At 39.7% G+C, this 17,035-nt stretch overlaps 1 pseudogene; it reads right to left on the minus strand.

Annotated features, from left to right (window-relative positions):
- Nucleotides 1–179: 179 nt before the first annotated feature.
- LOC143590404 (UDP-glycosyltransferase 87A1-like) lies at nucleotides 180–14,607 on the minus strand (annotated as a pseudogene).
- Between the last annotated feature and the right edge of the window lie 2,428 nt (nucleotides 14,608–17,035).

Raw genomic sequence — 17,035 nt, forward strand, 5'->3', positions numbered from 1 at the left:
TTAGCAACAAGAAGCAGTTGTTCCTACATATTGTCTACTAAGTAACATTATATTTGAAATTACACATCTATTTCGTCAAAAAGAGATTACCCCAATCAACAAGAAGCAGTTGTTCCTACATATTGTCTACTAAGGAACTTTGCTTCTTTGAATCTCGGCTAGACATACCAAAATCTAATTCACAAATATTCGTTCTTTGAAAAATCTCCAACAAAAGCATCAAGATCTTGATTAACCGATCCACTTTCACCAACGCTTTCTTGGCAAATTACTTGCAACTTCTTGGCCCTTGCCATCGTCTTGATCCTCACAACACTCTCTGAATCCATAAACTCTTTTACAAACTCCGCAATATTATCTCAAACTCTTTTACAAAAGCGTCCAAAAGCCGCAAATTACTATCTTTCACCGAATTCCACCCACAATGCGTCCAAAAGCCGAATTCCACCCACAATGCGTCCAATATTATCTCATAAACTCTTTTACAAACTCCGTAAATTACTATCTTTCACTGAATTCCACCCACAATGCGTCCAAAAGCCACCTATAGAAGAGTGTGACAAAACCCTAAGTTGCTCACACCATTCCACTGTTGGGTTCGTAGGCCTTGTTGGCCCGGTTTATTATATGAAGTCAAAAGAGGAGACGGGTGTGGGCGGTCGGGCCCAAGCCCGGCCCGGTTTAGATTTCTTGCATAATAATTTACTAACCCTAGTTCAGTCTCTATTATGTACTTGTAATATTTGGTCACTCAATAAAGATATACCTAGTTGCCACCCGTGGACGTAGGTCAGTTTAGACCGAACCACGTTAAATCCTCGTGTTCGTTTATTGCTTTCGTGTCGTGTTCAGTTTCGTGTGTGCGTTTAATCCTAACAAGTGGTATCTAGAGCTTAGGTTCAGATCACGCGAAGAACACGTTGAACCAGCCGAGTCGCCGCCAAACCATCCAGCCGCCGCCACCCTACTGCGCTAGGGTTCCGCCGCCGCCTACGGTTTTCCGATCGCCGTTAGGGTTTCCGCCGTCGTTTCGCCGCTACTAAACCCAGCCCGCGCGATCTGCGTTTTTTTTTTGTTGGTTCCGTTTGAAAGCTGTAAGCATCGTATTGTTCGATTCCAGGTTGTCTCTTTTGTTTCGCTAGTGGCGTTTGAACAGAGAAGAAAAGAAGGGTTTGTATTATTATTTTTCTCTTGAGATTCATGCCAGACTAGGAAAAGACAAGGAAAAACAATATTATTTTGTTGACAAGGGAGTTCAATGGCCACCAACTTTATCCAGATTGTTTAATTTTTTGAGAGGGCCTAGCACTTTAGACAATAAACAATTATTTGGGTAAAATTCATATTTTGCAAAGTACGAGCCAGGAACGCGTTAATCAAGATCCTATTTTAGTTGAATAATCGTTGTCAAGTCAGAAGAAGCGTTAAAGAAACGGAGAACCAGTGCCAACCGCGTTTGTCAGGTTTTATCGTTTCAGTTTAAAGTTTCAGTTTCTGATTTTCAGTTCGATATTCCGCTGCGTATAAATAGGTTGATTTTTTAACAGAGTTCAGTAGAACAGTCGTTAAGTTCAGGCTCGTGTTGCTGTGTCTGTCTCTATTTTTATCCAGTTTTTCGTTTTAGTCATTGTTATGGCAGAAGACGGAAATGTTTCGATACAGAAGTTTGACGGACAGAAGTTCGGTTGGTGGAAGATGCAGATTGAGGCACTACTTTGTCAGAAAGACTTGGATGTAGTGTTTGAGGATGAAAAACCAGAAAAGTTGTCAGAAGCAGATTGGAAGAAGTTAGACAAGAAAGCTAGGGCTTGTATTACTTTGTCGTTGTCGGAAGATGTGGCGTTTAACATCATGAAAGAAACCACAGCCCGTGGTATGATGGAGGCACTATCCAACATGTATGAGAAGCCTTCGGCAGCGAATAAGGTCTATCTTATCAGAGAGCTAGTGACAACTCGAATGAAAGAGGGTGGGTCAGTTACAACTCATATCAATAATCTTAATTCGATCTTGTCCCGCTTAGTGTCAGTTGACATTAAGTTTGATGATGAAGTTCAAGGCCTCTTGTTATTATCCTCTTTGCCCGACAGTTGGTCGCAAACAGTGACTGCAGTTTGTAGTTCGTCTACAAATATTACTTTCGATGGGATTCGAGATCTGATTCTGGGAGAAGATTCAAGACGCAGAAGTTCAGGTGAATCATCAGGCAATATGCTAGTCACAGAAGGTAGAGGTAGGGGAAAACAGCGAGGCAGTGGGAGCAGGAAGAGGAGTCAGTCTAAGACTCGTAAGGATATTGAATGTTGGGGTTGTAAAGAGAAAGGACACTTCAGGAATCAGTGTCCGAATGATAAGAAAGAGGTGAACGTTACAGAAGACGACACAGATGACGGGGTCAGTAGTGATGAGGCTTTGGTTTGTAGTGTTGAGAGTAGCGTTGATGCTTGGGTGATGGATTCTGTTGCATCGTTTCATGCCACTCACTGTAGTGAAACGATGAAGAATCTTAAATTTGGGGATTTTGGAAAGGTTCGACTAGCGAATGATGATATTTTAGAGGTTACGGGTATGGGAGACGTTGATTTGATAACTTCAGCCTGGTACTTCTTGGACTTTGAAAGACGTGAGGGTTATTCCAAGTTTGAAGAAACGTTTGATTTCAGTTGGGCAGTTGGATGACCAAGGGCACGATGTTAAGTTCGGGAATGGGCAGTGGAAAGTAGTCAAAGGGAATCTCGTGGTTGCTCGTGGCAAGAAAATGGGTTCGTTGTATATGGTCGATGTGTCATCGAAAGGAGTGGATCCAGTTTTGGTGAAAGACAAAGTTCGGTTCACAGAATCTCGTGGGCAGAAGAAGGTTCGTTTTGCAAGTAACAAACCCAGAGCCAAAGTGAATATTCAGGATGAACGAGCTAGGAAGGTTAAATCAGTTGGGGGACATCGTGACAGTGGGAGCACAGGTCGTGTTTCAGTTACAGTTCCAGGTCGACAGTGGATTAAGAAAACCAGTATTCCAGCTGTAAAAGTCTCTCCAATGAATTACTTGCTGAATATGGAGAGTGTTTGTTCTCAGGTTATCTCAGGATACGGTAGTTCGTTACAGTGGGAGCCGGTAGGGACAGAGAATGGGTCAGGGGCAGTTTCAGCCGTGACTGACGTGTTGGAGCTCCGGGGAGCTTCAACGGGCCTTCAGGTTAATTGATGAGAAGGCGGTGGCAACTAGAAGAAGTTTAATGTTCAGATTACAGAAGTACAATCAGCAGTGCAGACGAGAGTACTCAAGGCCTCCGAGTGGGAGATTGTTGGGTTCGTAGGGCCTTGTTGGCCCGGTTTATTATATGAAGTCAAAAGAGGAGACGGGTGTGGGCGGTCGGGCCCAAGCCCGGCCCGGTTTAGATTTCTTGCATAATAATTTACTAACCCTAGTTCAGTCTCTATATAAACAACATTATGTACTTGTAATATTTGGTCACTCAATAAAGATATACCTAGTTGCCACCCGTGGACGTAGGTCAGTTTAGACCGAACCACGTTAAATCCTCGTGTTCGTTTATTGCTTTCGTGTCATGTTCAGTTTCGTGTGTGCGTTTAATCCTAACATTCCACCACCATCCCATTCTCCCCACATATTTCTTTTAAATGGGACGTTTCTCCTCTAGCCACCCATAAAAAGTTGACACCACTATGTGGTTAACCCAAATGCGATTTTGGTCATTTCAGCACTCGAAACTGAGAGATAACTACCCAAAGAAACATACAAGACGATTCGTGGTTGTTTGGAGTACAACCACTTTAGGTAAATTGGTTTGTTTGATGAGGACTTTGCTTCTATTTCTATGTTTGGCCCACATATGTAAAGAGGCATTTTTATCCGGTCTTTAAGAGCGTCAATGGCTTTAGATTCTAACTCGTAAATAGTTGATATTAAGACATAATTTGCTTTTACGGTTATATTAGAGGTGGCAAATGGGTTGGGTTGGGTCGAACGAGCCATGGGTTGAAATGAGTTATGGGTCAAAACGAGTATGGGTCAGAATGAGTTTGGGTCAAAACGAGTCAATTAAAAAAAGGGTTGTTTTGGTATGGGTCAAAATAGGTTAGGGTCAAACCGAATTTTGAGTGTTTTTTTTTGGTGAACGAGAATAACGGCGGAAACATTTTGTTTTTTTAGATTTTTCGCTTTTTTATTTATATTTTAAGTTATGATTTTATTTTATTTTTGATTTTGAATTTTTTTTGAGGGGTTTTCTATTAAGATAAAAAACCCAAAAAAAAAATTCAAAAATAATAACAAAAAAATTATTACTCAAAATATAAATCATAAACAAAAAAAGTTGAAACACTAAAATGTTTTCTACGTTGTCCTCGTTCCATAATAAAAACACCTAGAATCGAACCGAAACAGAACAAATCGACGAAAATGAAACAAAGAAACAAAAAGCCAAAACCGGACCACGTCAATCGGAATCGAAAAAATCAATCAAAACGAAACTATAAGAATTCTAACCGAACAAAAACAAAACTAAAAAACGAACAAAAACGAGTCCGGAATCGACCAGAAAAAAACAAAAGAAACCAAAACCTAACACGTCACGGGTGAAAACTCGTGTTGGCTTGAAACCTGAACCGAACCCGTTCCAATCTGAAACCCATTTCGTGCTGAAACCTGTCTTGTACGAAAACCCATTCTGATCCGAAACCTGTCACATTTCCTTAGGACACTAACCCACATCGACCAATTTCTTTGAACTTGTCGACCCATTTTGACCTGAAAATAAAAGGATGGAATTTCAAATGACTCATTTTGACCATTTAATTAAAAACTTTTACCCAAACCAACCCATTTAACTTTTAAAATAACTTAAACTGACTCATTTAAAAGAGTTTGGATCAAGATTGCCACCCCTAAGTTATATCAAAAAGATTGGGTAGAATGTCTTAAAGCTTATCACCAATACCACTATGAAAGATCATCAGAATGTCTGCTATTGTTAATGAAGATAATCCAGGAATATAAACGTGTATCGTTCGGTTTTCTAAATATCTTGCTTCTGAAATATATATTTTTTAAGTTATAACAATCCATTATAAGTTTTTAGTTTGAAATCCGTAGTTTAAAACAATGTTCGGTTCTAAGACTGGTTACATAGCTATGTTTTATTTAAAATAAAACATTGTTTCAAAAAGAAATTTCTGTAAAAATAAAATTTACGTATTTTAATTATCTAAAATAATTCCGTTGTAGTTCAGTTGGTAAAATATAAGTTTGTTGGTTTAACCGAAACAATATTGCAAAAACGTTTTACAATTATTGTTTTTATAACCCGTTCTATGTCACACATATTTCCTTTTCATCTAGTAGGATAAACTATTCGAGTTGTATAAAGCCATTTTAACATTTATAATCCCATCGTTAATAATAGTACAAGTAAAAAAAACTATAAATCAACTAGTCGAGACGGTACCAATAGGCAAGTATAACTAGTTTGATCACATTTAACCTCTAATTTAGCACGTTTATAGTAAATACAACATATTGTAGTTCAATCAATCTTTCCAAGTCGTTTATTATCCTAGCAACATGCATCAAGTGTTTTAATAACTCCACACACTAGTCTTATCTCATTTATCTTTTTAGATGTTAACCATATTTAACCAAAACTTTACAAAACAACTATATTTATTCATTTATAAGTATAGCGCTCATAACTTTTATAAGGAATAATACACACCTATCATTTTCTAATTTGAGAAATAGATCTAACATTCTGGAAAATGAGAGTAAGCCAGTAAATAATAGTGTGGATGCCCATTCCCATTTGTAACTAATAATCCCTAACATTTTCAAAGGCTTCTTATCAAATAGTGTCAGATTTTTGTGGAATAAGAATGTTCAATCCCACTTAGGTTTCTTGATCGAAGTGTGAACGACCCAGTTGTCATTATCTTCGGTATCGGGCAACATGCATATCTATATTAGTTATTTTCTAGATCTGCTAAATAAATTATTATTGTTTAGTTTGACGGGTAGGGTTAGAGCTCAACCAGTCGACGCGGTTATGGTTTTGTTAAATGAAATTATTATTGAAATTTCAATTAGGCGGGTGTGCGTTTATACCTTACTCGCGTATAGTTAGTTTAATTGGCGGCTTATCATCGTTGGTTTCCGTTTACGAACCCGGACACTACTCCCCTGCCATGAGTCCTGTTTACTCGACCACCACCGCGGTTTCTTGTCGCCATGGCTGCTTCACTATGGCAGTTACCGGAAACGCATGTTATCATTACCTAGATTATGTTTTTGCTGGAACTCACCGAGTTTCATGTCGGGCATGGACCAACCCAACTTTCATATCTGCATGAACCTGAGGCTTGCAAGAACGATCAGACGTGCTCACCGGAATTCCTCGTCGGAAATGTGTGGGTTTGTCGGAATCACTACAGACGTTGCCACTTTTATTGCTCTGGAACCCATCTTCGTCTGTTGAGCTTGCCGGAAAACGTGGCTGGCGACTCCTTTTTTTTTCTCTCTCTCTTCCGGGTTACTCTTGTTGGGTTTCAACGGTGGTTTGGAGAAAACGGTCAAACAATTTTAACCCGTTTTAATATATTTTCGTTTAAGTAAATATTAATCATTTAATACTTATAAACTAATCAAATAAACGCAGCGGAAATAAACGAACCAATGAACCGAAACCTGAACTCAGATCCGGTTACAACTATACGAGCACGATATATAATTAAAACACAACCATAGATCTAGTTTAGTTATTTATACCTCGGTTATCGAAACTGGGTGAGACACCAAGGGATAACGAAACGTGCTAGATCTTGACACAACAATGACCAACGACAATTCCGGCAGTGGCAGCAGCTCCGGACGGCGGCGGTGCGGCGTCTGGGTTGCGGCAGAGGCAGAACGGCGATGGTGGTGTTTTCTGGTGGCCGGAAAAGTGGGCGGTAGCAAAAACCCAGCAACAGCAGTCGAAATCAGTAGATCTAAGCAGCAACAATAACAGGTGGGCTGCGGTGGTGACTTGGCTGAGATGTGGCGGTGCTCCGGTGAATATATGACAGCCGGCTAGGGTGGCGGCGGTTTTCTGGTGGCCGTAAAAACGGCCGGCGGCGGCTGGTCTTAAGGGAGCTAGGGTTTTGTTATGGTGATGCTGATTGGTTCTCTCTTTTAATATTAATAAGATATTATATATATATATATATATATATATATATGATTAGGGTTTAAGCAAGTTTAAACCCAATGGGCTTCAAGCCCAAAATCACCATACTTAAAAACCTAGTCCACCATATGATCTTACTAATTTATTGTGTCGGCCCACTTAACGATTAAGTGGGTTTTAAATTCGTTACCCTCGGTGTAACTCATACCGGGTCATATTCGGGTCGGTCCGCGTTGACTTGACCCGAACCGACCATATATTCCAAAAGTCTCCCACTTGGACGGATTTGGGTCAAGTATCACAACGCTAACAGCTAGAGGCATTCTAGCTACACATAGCCGTCCCCAACCAAATATGACATTTTTAAATCCATAACCAAAATATCTTGGAATACCTTATTGCAAGATAATGAATTTATAGTAATCGTTGTCATCTATCCTTTCTGTATAAGACATTAATTTAACAATGAGACATGGATCAAATCAATCTCATACAATGTTCAATTATTGTAGTTCTCGATATAGAGTCAAAGTGGTCCAATAAAACACACAGTAAGTTTGGGTGAGGCCTCACACTTTACCAGTTTGAATCAACGAGGGCGCCAATATGTCTAACTGTTACATTTTAATGTAAGAGTACAGAATCCCATCTTGACTACATACAACTCCCACTGAACTTTAGAACATTCCCAATCAATGCCTTTATGGCTGGCAGTTATGCAACAGGGGTTAACATGATCAAAGAATGTTCCTCGGTAAACGAAAGTTCTAATATGTATCTCAGGTCTAAGGATACTAGATGAGCATACTATTATCAAAACATCTTATGATCAAGATATGCGAGTTACATCCAACATCATTCATAATGAGGCATGTGAGTTTGGAAGTCAACCGCTTTAGTCCAAAGTCAGAATAGTCTTAATTCAGAGTCGTTCCCACGAGTTTGACCGACTATGGATAATTTAGAATACAATATTCACGGATTAAACGTATTAAAAAGAACACAGTTGTATTATTCAACGTTTGCATTTAACCATTAAATCAAAAGTGAACTGAAAAGTACAACCGTTTAAATGTTCATACATCCAAATACTAAATCAAAATAAATCACTAGCAAGTCTAAGCCCGATAGCATCTCTATGATGATCATGCTTGTCCTGGGTCATCGGCTTAGTGAACGGGTCAGCTAGATTTTGATCTGTGTCAACTTTGCTTATCACGATGTCACCTCATTCCAATATTTCCCGAATAAGATGGAACTTCCTCAGAATGTGCTTGGTTCTGTGAGGAGACCTTGGATCTTTGGCTTGAGCAATAGCAATGTGTTATCACAGAACACCTCGATTGGTTTGCGAATACTCGGAACCATGTCGAGATCGGTGATGAACTTCTTCATCCAAGCAGCCTCCTTAGCAGCATCTGATGCAGCTATATATTCGGATTCGGTGGTAGAATCCGCCACTACACTCTGCTTGGAGCTCTTCCAATAAATAGCTCCGCCATTGAGAGTGAAAACGAAACCTGACTGTGAGCGAGAATCATTTCGGTCAGTCTGGAAGATAGCATCAGTGTAACACCTTACAGTGAGCTCTTCTTCCACTCCCCCAAACACCAAGAACATATATTTGGTCCTATTCAAGTACCTTAGAATGTTCTTCACAGCAGTCCAATGGGCAATGCCAGGACTCTGTTGAAAACGACTGGTCATGCTCAGGGCATACGAGACGTCAGGTCTAGTACACAACATAGCATACATGATAGAGCCAAACGCAGAAACATATGGAATTACTTGCATACGATTAGATTCAATGTCCGTTTCCGGAGATTGCGATTTGCTCAGCACTGTTCCTTTAGTCATTGGAATAGTTCCTTTCTTGGAATTTTCCATTGAGAAGCGTGCCATCACTTTATATATGTAGGTACTTTGACTTAGTCCTAGAATCCGCTTAGATCTGTCTCTATAGATTTTTATTCCCAGAATATAAGCGTCTTCTCCAAAATCTTTCATTGCAAAATAAGATTCCAACCAGTGCTTAACTTCCTGTGTGATCCCGTTATGGATCTAGCCGCTAATACGATACATCGATTATATACAAGATCTAAACGTTAAATTATTACTTTATTGATAAATATGGATTAATACATTATGGTGGATGGAAATAACTTATGGAGAGCATTAGCTTAGATCTAGATCTCTCTCTAAATATGTACATCTACAAATGAACATGGATATGCGTATTCATAGGCCAAAGCACCAGTTCATTAACTTATGTCTAATTCGTTATATCTTCATAAACGAATTAGACTCCATTCGTAATTATTCCATAACGAATGGGCTTATAAACTTAACGAACTAGCCTAGATTACTAAAGAATGGACGCATTCGCTATACAATCCATAGCGAATGGCCATTTTACAATAAATAAACAATCTAGACTATGTATACATTCTTCGAATGCTACGGAAAACAATTTCGTGCACTAACAGACACCCCCTTTTCCGTAGCTATCGAATAATATAATCTTGAATATTTTAACTGCAAATCACCAGTCACAAAACCGTGCACTAACACTTCCTTAAGCATAGGAATGTTGTTTCCAATGATCAATATATCATCGACATACAAGATGAAGAATGATATAGTGCTCCCACTAGCCTTTCTGTAAACACAAGGCTCATCTTCATTTTGACAAAACCAAACTTTTTGATTTTCTCATCAAAGTGAAGATTCCAGCTTCGAGATACTTGCTTAAGTCCATAAATGGACTTATTTAATTTGCAAACCCTATTAGGATATTTTGGATCGACAAAACCTTCAGGCTGAACCATATAGACATCTTCAGAAAGATGTCCATTAAGGAAAGTAGTTTTGACATCCACTTGCCATATCTCATAGTCATAATATGTAGCAATGGCAAGTAATATCCTTATTGACTTAGTCATAGCAACGGGCGAGAAGGTTTCATCATAGTCAACACCTTGAGTTTGAGTAAAACCTTTCGCGACTAGCCGTGCCTTATAGGTTTGTACGTTTCCATGCATGTTGGTTTTTCTCTTGAAAATCCATTTGCTCCCTACTTCCCGAATTTCGGGGGGTAGCTCAACCAAGTTCCAAACTTGGTTATCCTGCATGGATTGCATCTCGGCGTTCATGGCATCTTGCCATTTCTCGGATTCCGGATCCAAGATAGCATATTTGTAGTCAGTAGGCTCGTCGCCAGACTCGGCTACTAATAAGACTTCGGGACCATCAAGATTCCATAAGTATCTAGAATTTGGTACGGGAGTCCTACTACTTCTACGAACGCTCGTGTTCACGTCTGATGTATCAGCAATAACAACTTGTTGATCAGACGCTCCAACTTCCTCAGCGGTTGTTTGTGGTTCTTGAATTGCTTCAAGATCGACAATGTTATCTCCAGTTCCTCGATTGAGAAATTTCTTCTCAAGGAAGTGGCCTTTCCTCTTGATAGAAATCGTATATGTATCAGGATGAAAGAAGTAATAACCGCTTTGGTTATAGTATCCGACGAAAACAACTTTTACGCCGCGGGGATCAAGTTTGTCATCAGACTCAGTTGAGATGTAAGCATCACATCCCCATACTTTAAGGTAAGACAATATGGGCTTCTTTCCCTTGTGCCATATCTCATATGGGGTTTTGTCTATCTTCTTGTTAGAGCTAGGTTGACAATGCGGGCGGCGGTCATAAGGGCGTAACCCCAAAAGGAGTGAGGAAAGTTAGTTCTACACATCATCGATCGAACCATGTTTAGCAAAGTTCGGTTTCTCCTTTCGCTCACGCCATTATGTTGGGGTGTGCCAGGTGAAGTGAGTTGTGAAACAATTCCATGCTCTTTTAGATGAGTGATGAACTCTGAGCTGAGATACTCTCCACCTCGATCTCATCGAAGAATTTTAATGGTTTTACCAAGTTGTTTTTCACTTCGTTTTGAAACTCTTTGAACCTTTCAAAAGTTTCGTGCTTGTTTTTCATAAGATACACATATGCGTATCGACTATAATCGTCGATAAAGGAAACAAAGTTTCTTTCATGGTTTCTAGTCATGGTTCTGAAAGGTCCACATACATCAGAATGTATGAGTCCTAACAGATCACTTGCTCGTTCACTTTTATGAGTGAAGGAGTCTTTGGCGAGTTTGCCAGCTAAGCAAGATTCACAATCATCAAACGAGTCCGGTCCTGTGGATTCAACAATCCCTTCGGATTGGAGTCTTTTAACTTTTGCCTTGCTTATGTGGCCAAGTCGTCAATGCCATAGAAAAGTATCATTGATGCTAGTCTTGATACGTTTTGAAAGATGATATACGTTATTATCTGGTTGAACATCAATATCATAAATACCATTTCGAGGTTTAGCCTCAAAATAAAAGATATCATTTAAGTAAGAAGAAATAGCCATGCCATTAAAAACATACTTAAAACCTTGTTCAAGCAACAATGAAAATAAAATGATGTTTCTTGTCAAACCAGGAGCATACAAACAATTTTTCAAAGGAAAAACTAGGCCAGATGGACAAGTAAAATGAAAAACTCCAGTTTCCAGAACTGGTACTCTCTTCCCATCTCCAGCGATGAGTTCCATGCTGCCTTTATTCAGTTTCTTCCACTTCTCAGGCTCCTGCAAGACATTAACAATGTGGAAACCACATCCGGTATCAAATACCCATGTGTTGCTAGAGACAGTGAGATGTTCAATAACGTATATGGAAATACCTCGAGGAGAGCCTTCACCATTGGCCTTCCTCTTTGCTAGCTCAGCTAGATGCTCGGGGCAGTTACGCATCTAGTGCCCCATCTTGTTGCACTTGTAGCACTGGCGCTCCTCAGGAGGCGACGGTGGTGCCTTTGAAACTTTCTTGTTAGTGTTGGTGGCAGATTTGGAAGCAACAGTAACTTTCTTCTTGCCTTTTCCCTTATAACCATGATTCTTGGGTTTAGGCTTCTTTTCACCAGCAGATCGAATCATCAGAACTTGATTGGTCCTAGAAGTAATGTTCATCTCAGCCGTTTTAAGCATGTTGTGCAGCTCTGGCACTGTCTTTATCCAGCCATTCATGTTGGAATTCATTACGAACTGGTCGTAAGAGCTAGGAAGAGAATTGACGATGAAATCAGCTGCCATCTCATCGGGCAGGGGATAATCAAGTTTCTTAAGCTGATCGATGTGCCCCTTCATATTTAGGACATGCGCACTGACGGGAGACCCTTCTACCAAGTTGCAGCTAATGAGTTGCTTCATGGTGTCGAATCATTCCTGACGGGCTTGTTTCTGGAACATGCCCTTGAGTTGCTCAAGCATCTCATAGGCACCAAAGTTTTCTAAGCCTTTAGCAAGCTTAGAAGTCATGGTGGCTAGCATAATACAGGAGACATTAGCCGAGTCATCCCCATGCTTCTCAAGAACTTTTCAAGCAGCGGCTGTATTGTTTTTAGGCTCGGTTGGAACAGATCCATCGAGAACATGCAGGCGCTTTTCCAGTGAGAACAAGTCTCAAGTTGCAGTGCCATTCGATGAAGTTGGTACCGTTCAGTTTATCCTTCTCAAGGATAGACTTAAGGGCGTAGGGTGAGTTTTCATTTGATGACATCTGATTAAAAAGAAAAAGTAAATTTAATTAGTATTTTCGATGTAGTACTCCTATTATTAATGACCCAAGAACATTAATGAAATAGAAGTTTGAGAATCTGGCTTCTAGTTATTAAAGGCAGCTGTAGCACACAACATTAATAAGTGGTTAGGCATACTGACAACGATTGTCATTTGTGAATAGAGCACAACTCTCGGTTATGGGGCCTATAAGGACAACGATTGTCAGTATAGATATGTTTAGCCTCATCTTAGCTCACTTTATGTCTCTAGACAGCTTTAGCACGTAACAGGAGAGTAAAGTAATAGTTGTCCTAGTACAGTGACGTGTGAAAGGGCCGGATGTGTCAACGAAACGCTTTCACCTTGATGGGATAGGCTAGAAAACAAGTGCGGTGCTTTAGCTCCAAACACTCGAAATTTTGCAGTATGCCTCAAGTGTGACTTGTAGTAGGATTGACATAAACTATTGGTTTTTAAATTGGGATTGATTTTATAATTACCAAATAGAGTAAAAGTCAAATTTTACTGTATTTATTATCGGGACAAAAATGATGAACCCTTTCATCTCTCAGGACACTTAGTTTTAAATAACCTATTAAAAGCTAAGTTTGTTGCAATACGGCTAACCAATTTTAAGTTAATAGAAAACTATTAAGTTATTAGTTTTGGAAATCAAAACGCTTTTAGTTTGAAAAACATAATTGGTTAATAAAAAATGTTTATTTTCCAAATTTATTTGGTATTAAGTTGGTGATATTATAATCCTATTATAAACAATCCAAGCAACCAAAATAGCAAATAATAATATGTAAATCCTTATGGCCAAAAGGTGATCGGTCTCGCTAGAGCCAATTAGGGAGACCGATCGGGTTAAGGGGTTCACAACACAAAACAACCACAAGGATGGACTTCTTCGGCATCCCGTTATCTTGTCCGAACTCCCACTAACTCCAAGAAATCCTTGAGCTCGTCCTCGGTTATCATCGCGTCTTCTTTATTACAAATTTATAAACAAACAACAATTTGCCCTATTACAAATTTGAACCATCCAATATGGCCAAAAAAAAAGCCGAAAAATAAAATAATAACCGATTACAATTTTGAACCATCCATATGGCCAAAAAACAAACTCAACAACCAAACAAACATAGGTCGGGACCGGATTTACATATTCAAAATAAATAAATTTCGGGTCGTTTTGACGTGGTCAAATAAAATAAACAAAACTTGACCAAATCTAAAATTACCCGAAAACAAATCTAGATCTATAAACTTTAAACAATTTAAAGTTTGAGATGTAGATCCGGTTTAAATGAACCGGGATCGACTCGTACGTTGTAACCGCGGCTCTGATACCGCTGTTGGGTTTCAACGGTGGTTCAGAGAAAACGGTCAAACAATTTTAACCCGTTTTAATATATTTTTGTTTAAGTAAATATTAATCATTTAATATTTATAACTAATCAAATAAAAGCAGTGGAAATAAACGAACCAATGAACCGAAATCCGAACTCGGATCCGGTTACAACTATACGAGCACGATATATAATTAAAACACAACCATAGATCTAGTTTAGTTATTTATACCTCGGTTATCGAAACCGGGTGAGACACCAAGAGATAACGAAACGTGCTAGATCTTGACACAACAATGACCAACGACAATTCCGACAGTGGCAGCAGCTCCAGATGGCGGCGGCGCGGCGTCTGGGTTGCGGCAGAGGCGGAACGGCGATGGTGGTGTTTTCCGGTGGCCGGAAAAGTGGGCAGTAGCAAAAACCCGGCAACAGCAGCCAGAATCAGTAGATCCACGCATCAGCAATAACAGGTGGGCTGCGGTGGTGACTTGGCTGAGATGTGGCGGTGCTCCGGTGAATATATGACAGCCGGCTAGGGTGGCGGCGGTTTTCCGGTGGCCGGAAAAACGGCCGGCGGCTGCTGGTCTTAAGGGAGCTACGATTTTGTTATGGTGATGATGATTGGTTCTCTCTTTTAATAATAATAAGATATTGTTATATATATAAATGATTAGGGTTTAAGCAAGTTTAAACCCAATGGGCTTCAAGCCCAAATCACAAACTTAAAAACCTAGTCCACCATATGATCTTACTAATTTATTGTGTCGGCCCAGTTAACGATTAAGTTGGTTTTAAATTCGTTACCCTCGGTGTAACTCATACCGGGTCATATTCGGGTCGGTCCGCATTGACTTGACCCGAACCGACCATATATTCCAACAACTCTCTCTTAAGTCGAACGATTGTGAGGATGGTGAAGATACAGATTGTGGGAATAGGATTATGTTTAAATTAGTTTATATGGTAAGGGAAAAGAAGGTATCGGGTTGGGTTATTTTGTTATATCAAGTGTACAGACTTTTGAGATTTGGTGTTAGGCTGCACTTGGACTAGTTTATGGTTACATTTAGATTTTAAAATCTTCAAATCAGATTTGGGGTAGAGAGACTTGCAGGTTTGAGGTTCTCAAAACACACACAATTGGTTGCATGTCTTAGGACCACCCCCTACCAAATCCAGAAATTGGCATTATTATTATTATTATTATTTACTAATTAAAATCCAAAAATATTTTTGAAATATTAACGACAAGAATATTATCAATAATAATAAATTTGATTTTAAATAAACAAGGGGTTTCCTATAAATGTGCCGGTGTATTGGCACTGTGTATGCGGCTCGGCAATTGCATATGTTGTCATGTTTGTTGCTGGTATAGTTGTCGATCGCTTACACAAACTAAATCGTTAATCTAAATGTTGTGCAAATATAATCCAACAATATACTTTATTTACATATTGATTTTAATCAATATAATACTTCGTTCACTATTTAGTCATCTCCTGGTCTCGCGTTATTACACCATGAAACCAGACTAGATATGATATCGACGTTTCATACGCTGTATGTATTTGTTTTACTTTAAGAGGTAATTATTATAATTGCTATAACTTATTGAAATAATCCTTGTGATATTTTTCTATTAGCGAAATTTGATCACCTCGAGAGCCCGTACAAGTGGATGTGTTTTTTTTTAAAAAAAAATTAGGCCCTAAAGTCAGGGTTGTTACATGATCCAAGGCGGATACAAAGTGGGAGGAAAGGGAAGAGAATCAAATGATGAGGAATGGAAAAATGAGCCGGTAATTTTTCCGTGGGTCAAAGGAGGACTGTGTAACAAGAACCCTTTGATAATCACTTCCCTCATCGGCCATTATCGTTCACATTACGTATTTTTTTATATAGGTAGCACATCTGATAAAATGTACGAACAGTGCTTTGAGCAATTGGATGAGGACGACAAGGTGAGATTGAAACCGATTCATGCACCTGTGTCAGGGTTCGGAGGCGAAGTGATGCATCCGCGGGGGGTGATATCATTCCCTGTCACTCTCAGTGACAGGACTCATTCAAGGACTAAGGATGCCGAATTTTTGGTTCTACCGGTGACTTTAAAGCACGACATCATCCTGGGTCGTGAGGCGATTGGTGACTTTAATGCTCATCCTTCTACAACACACGGCACGGTGGGAATTCCGACTCGCACTGGTGTGGCTATCATTCGCATTAATCGCCACTGCTTCACGACAGAAAGTTCAAAACCCAGCAAAGTTCCAAAGCAAGTCTGACGAACTGAGCCAGAAAAATGGGTGTTAAACAACAAATTCCCGGATCAAACTGTGACGATTGGGCCCGCTATCTCAGAGATGGTGCAGACATTCATGAAGCACTTATTGACAAGGAACATCGACATCTTCGCATGGCAGCCCGCAGACATGAGTGGTGTCCCACGGAGGATTGCGGAGCATAGATTGCGAGTAAACCCAGCGATTACTCCAATTGTGCGGAAGAAGCGTAAGATGGGTCCTGAACAAACAAAAGCAATGAGTGAACAAGTTCAAGACCTCTTACATGCTGGAATCATCCGCCGAATCTAGTACCAAACTTGGGTCGCCAATCCAGTCATTGTCCACAAAAGCAATGGGACATGGCGAATGTGCATAGATTTCAAAGATTTGAACAAGGCATGTCCCAAAGACTGCTATCCATTGTCATTAATCGATCTTAAAGTTGATGCTGTAGCCTTATTCAAGTTCAAATGTTTTCTCGATGCCTACAAAGGCGACCATCAGATCCGCATGGCGGGGTGCGATGAAGATAAGACATCGTTTCGCACAGACCAAGGCACATTCTGCTACTAGATGATGCCATTTGGCTTAAAAAACG

This window comes from Bidens hawaiensis, unplaced genomic scaffold (assembly GCF_021521415.1).
Source record: "Bidens hawaiensis isolate Kalapana, Puna unplaced genomic scaffold, B.hawaiensis_p1.1 tig00038529_1, whole genome shotgun sequence".
NCBI classification, from domain to species: Eukaryota; Viridiplantae; Streptophyta; class Magnoliopsida; order Asterales; family Asteraceae; genus Bidens; species Bidens hawaiensis.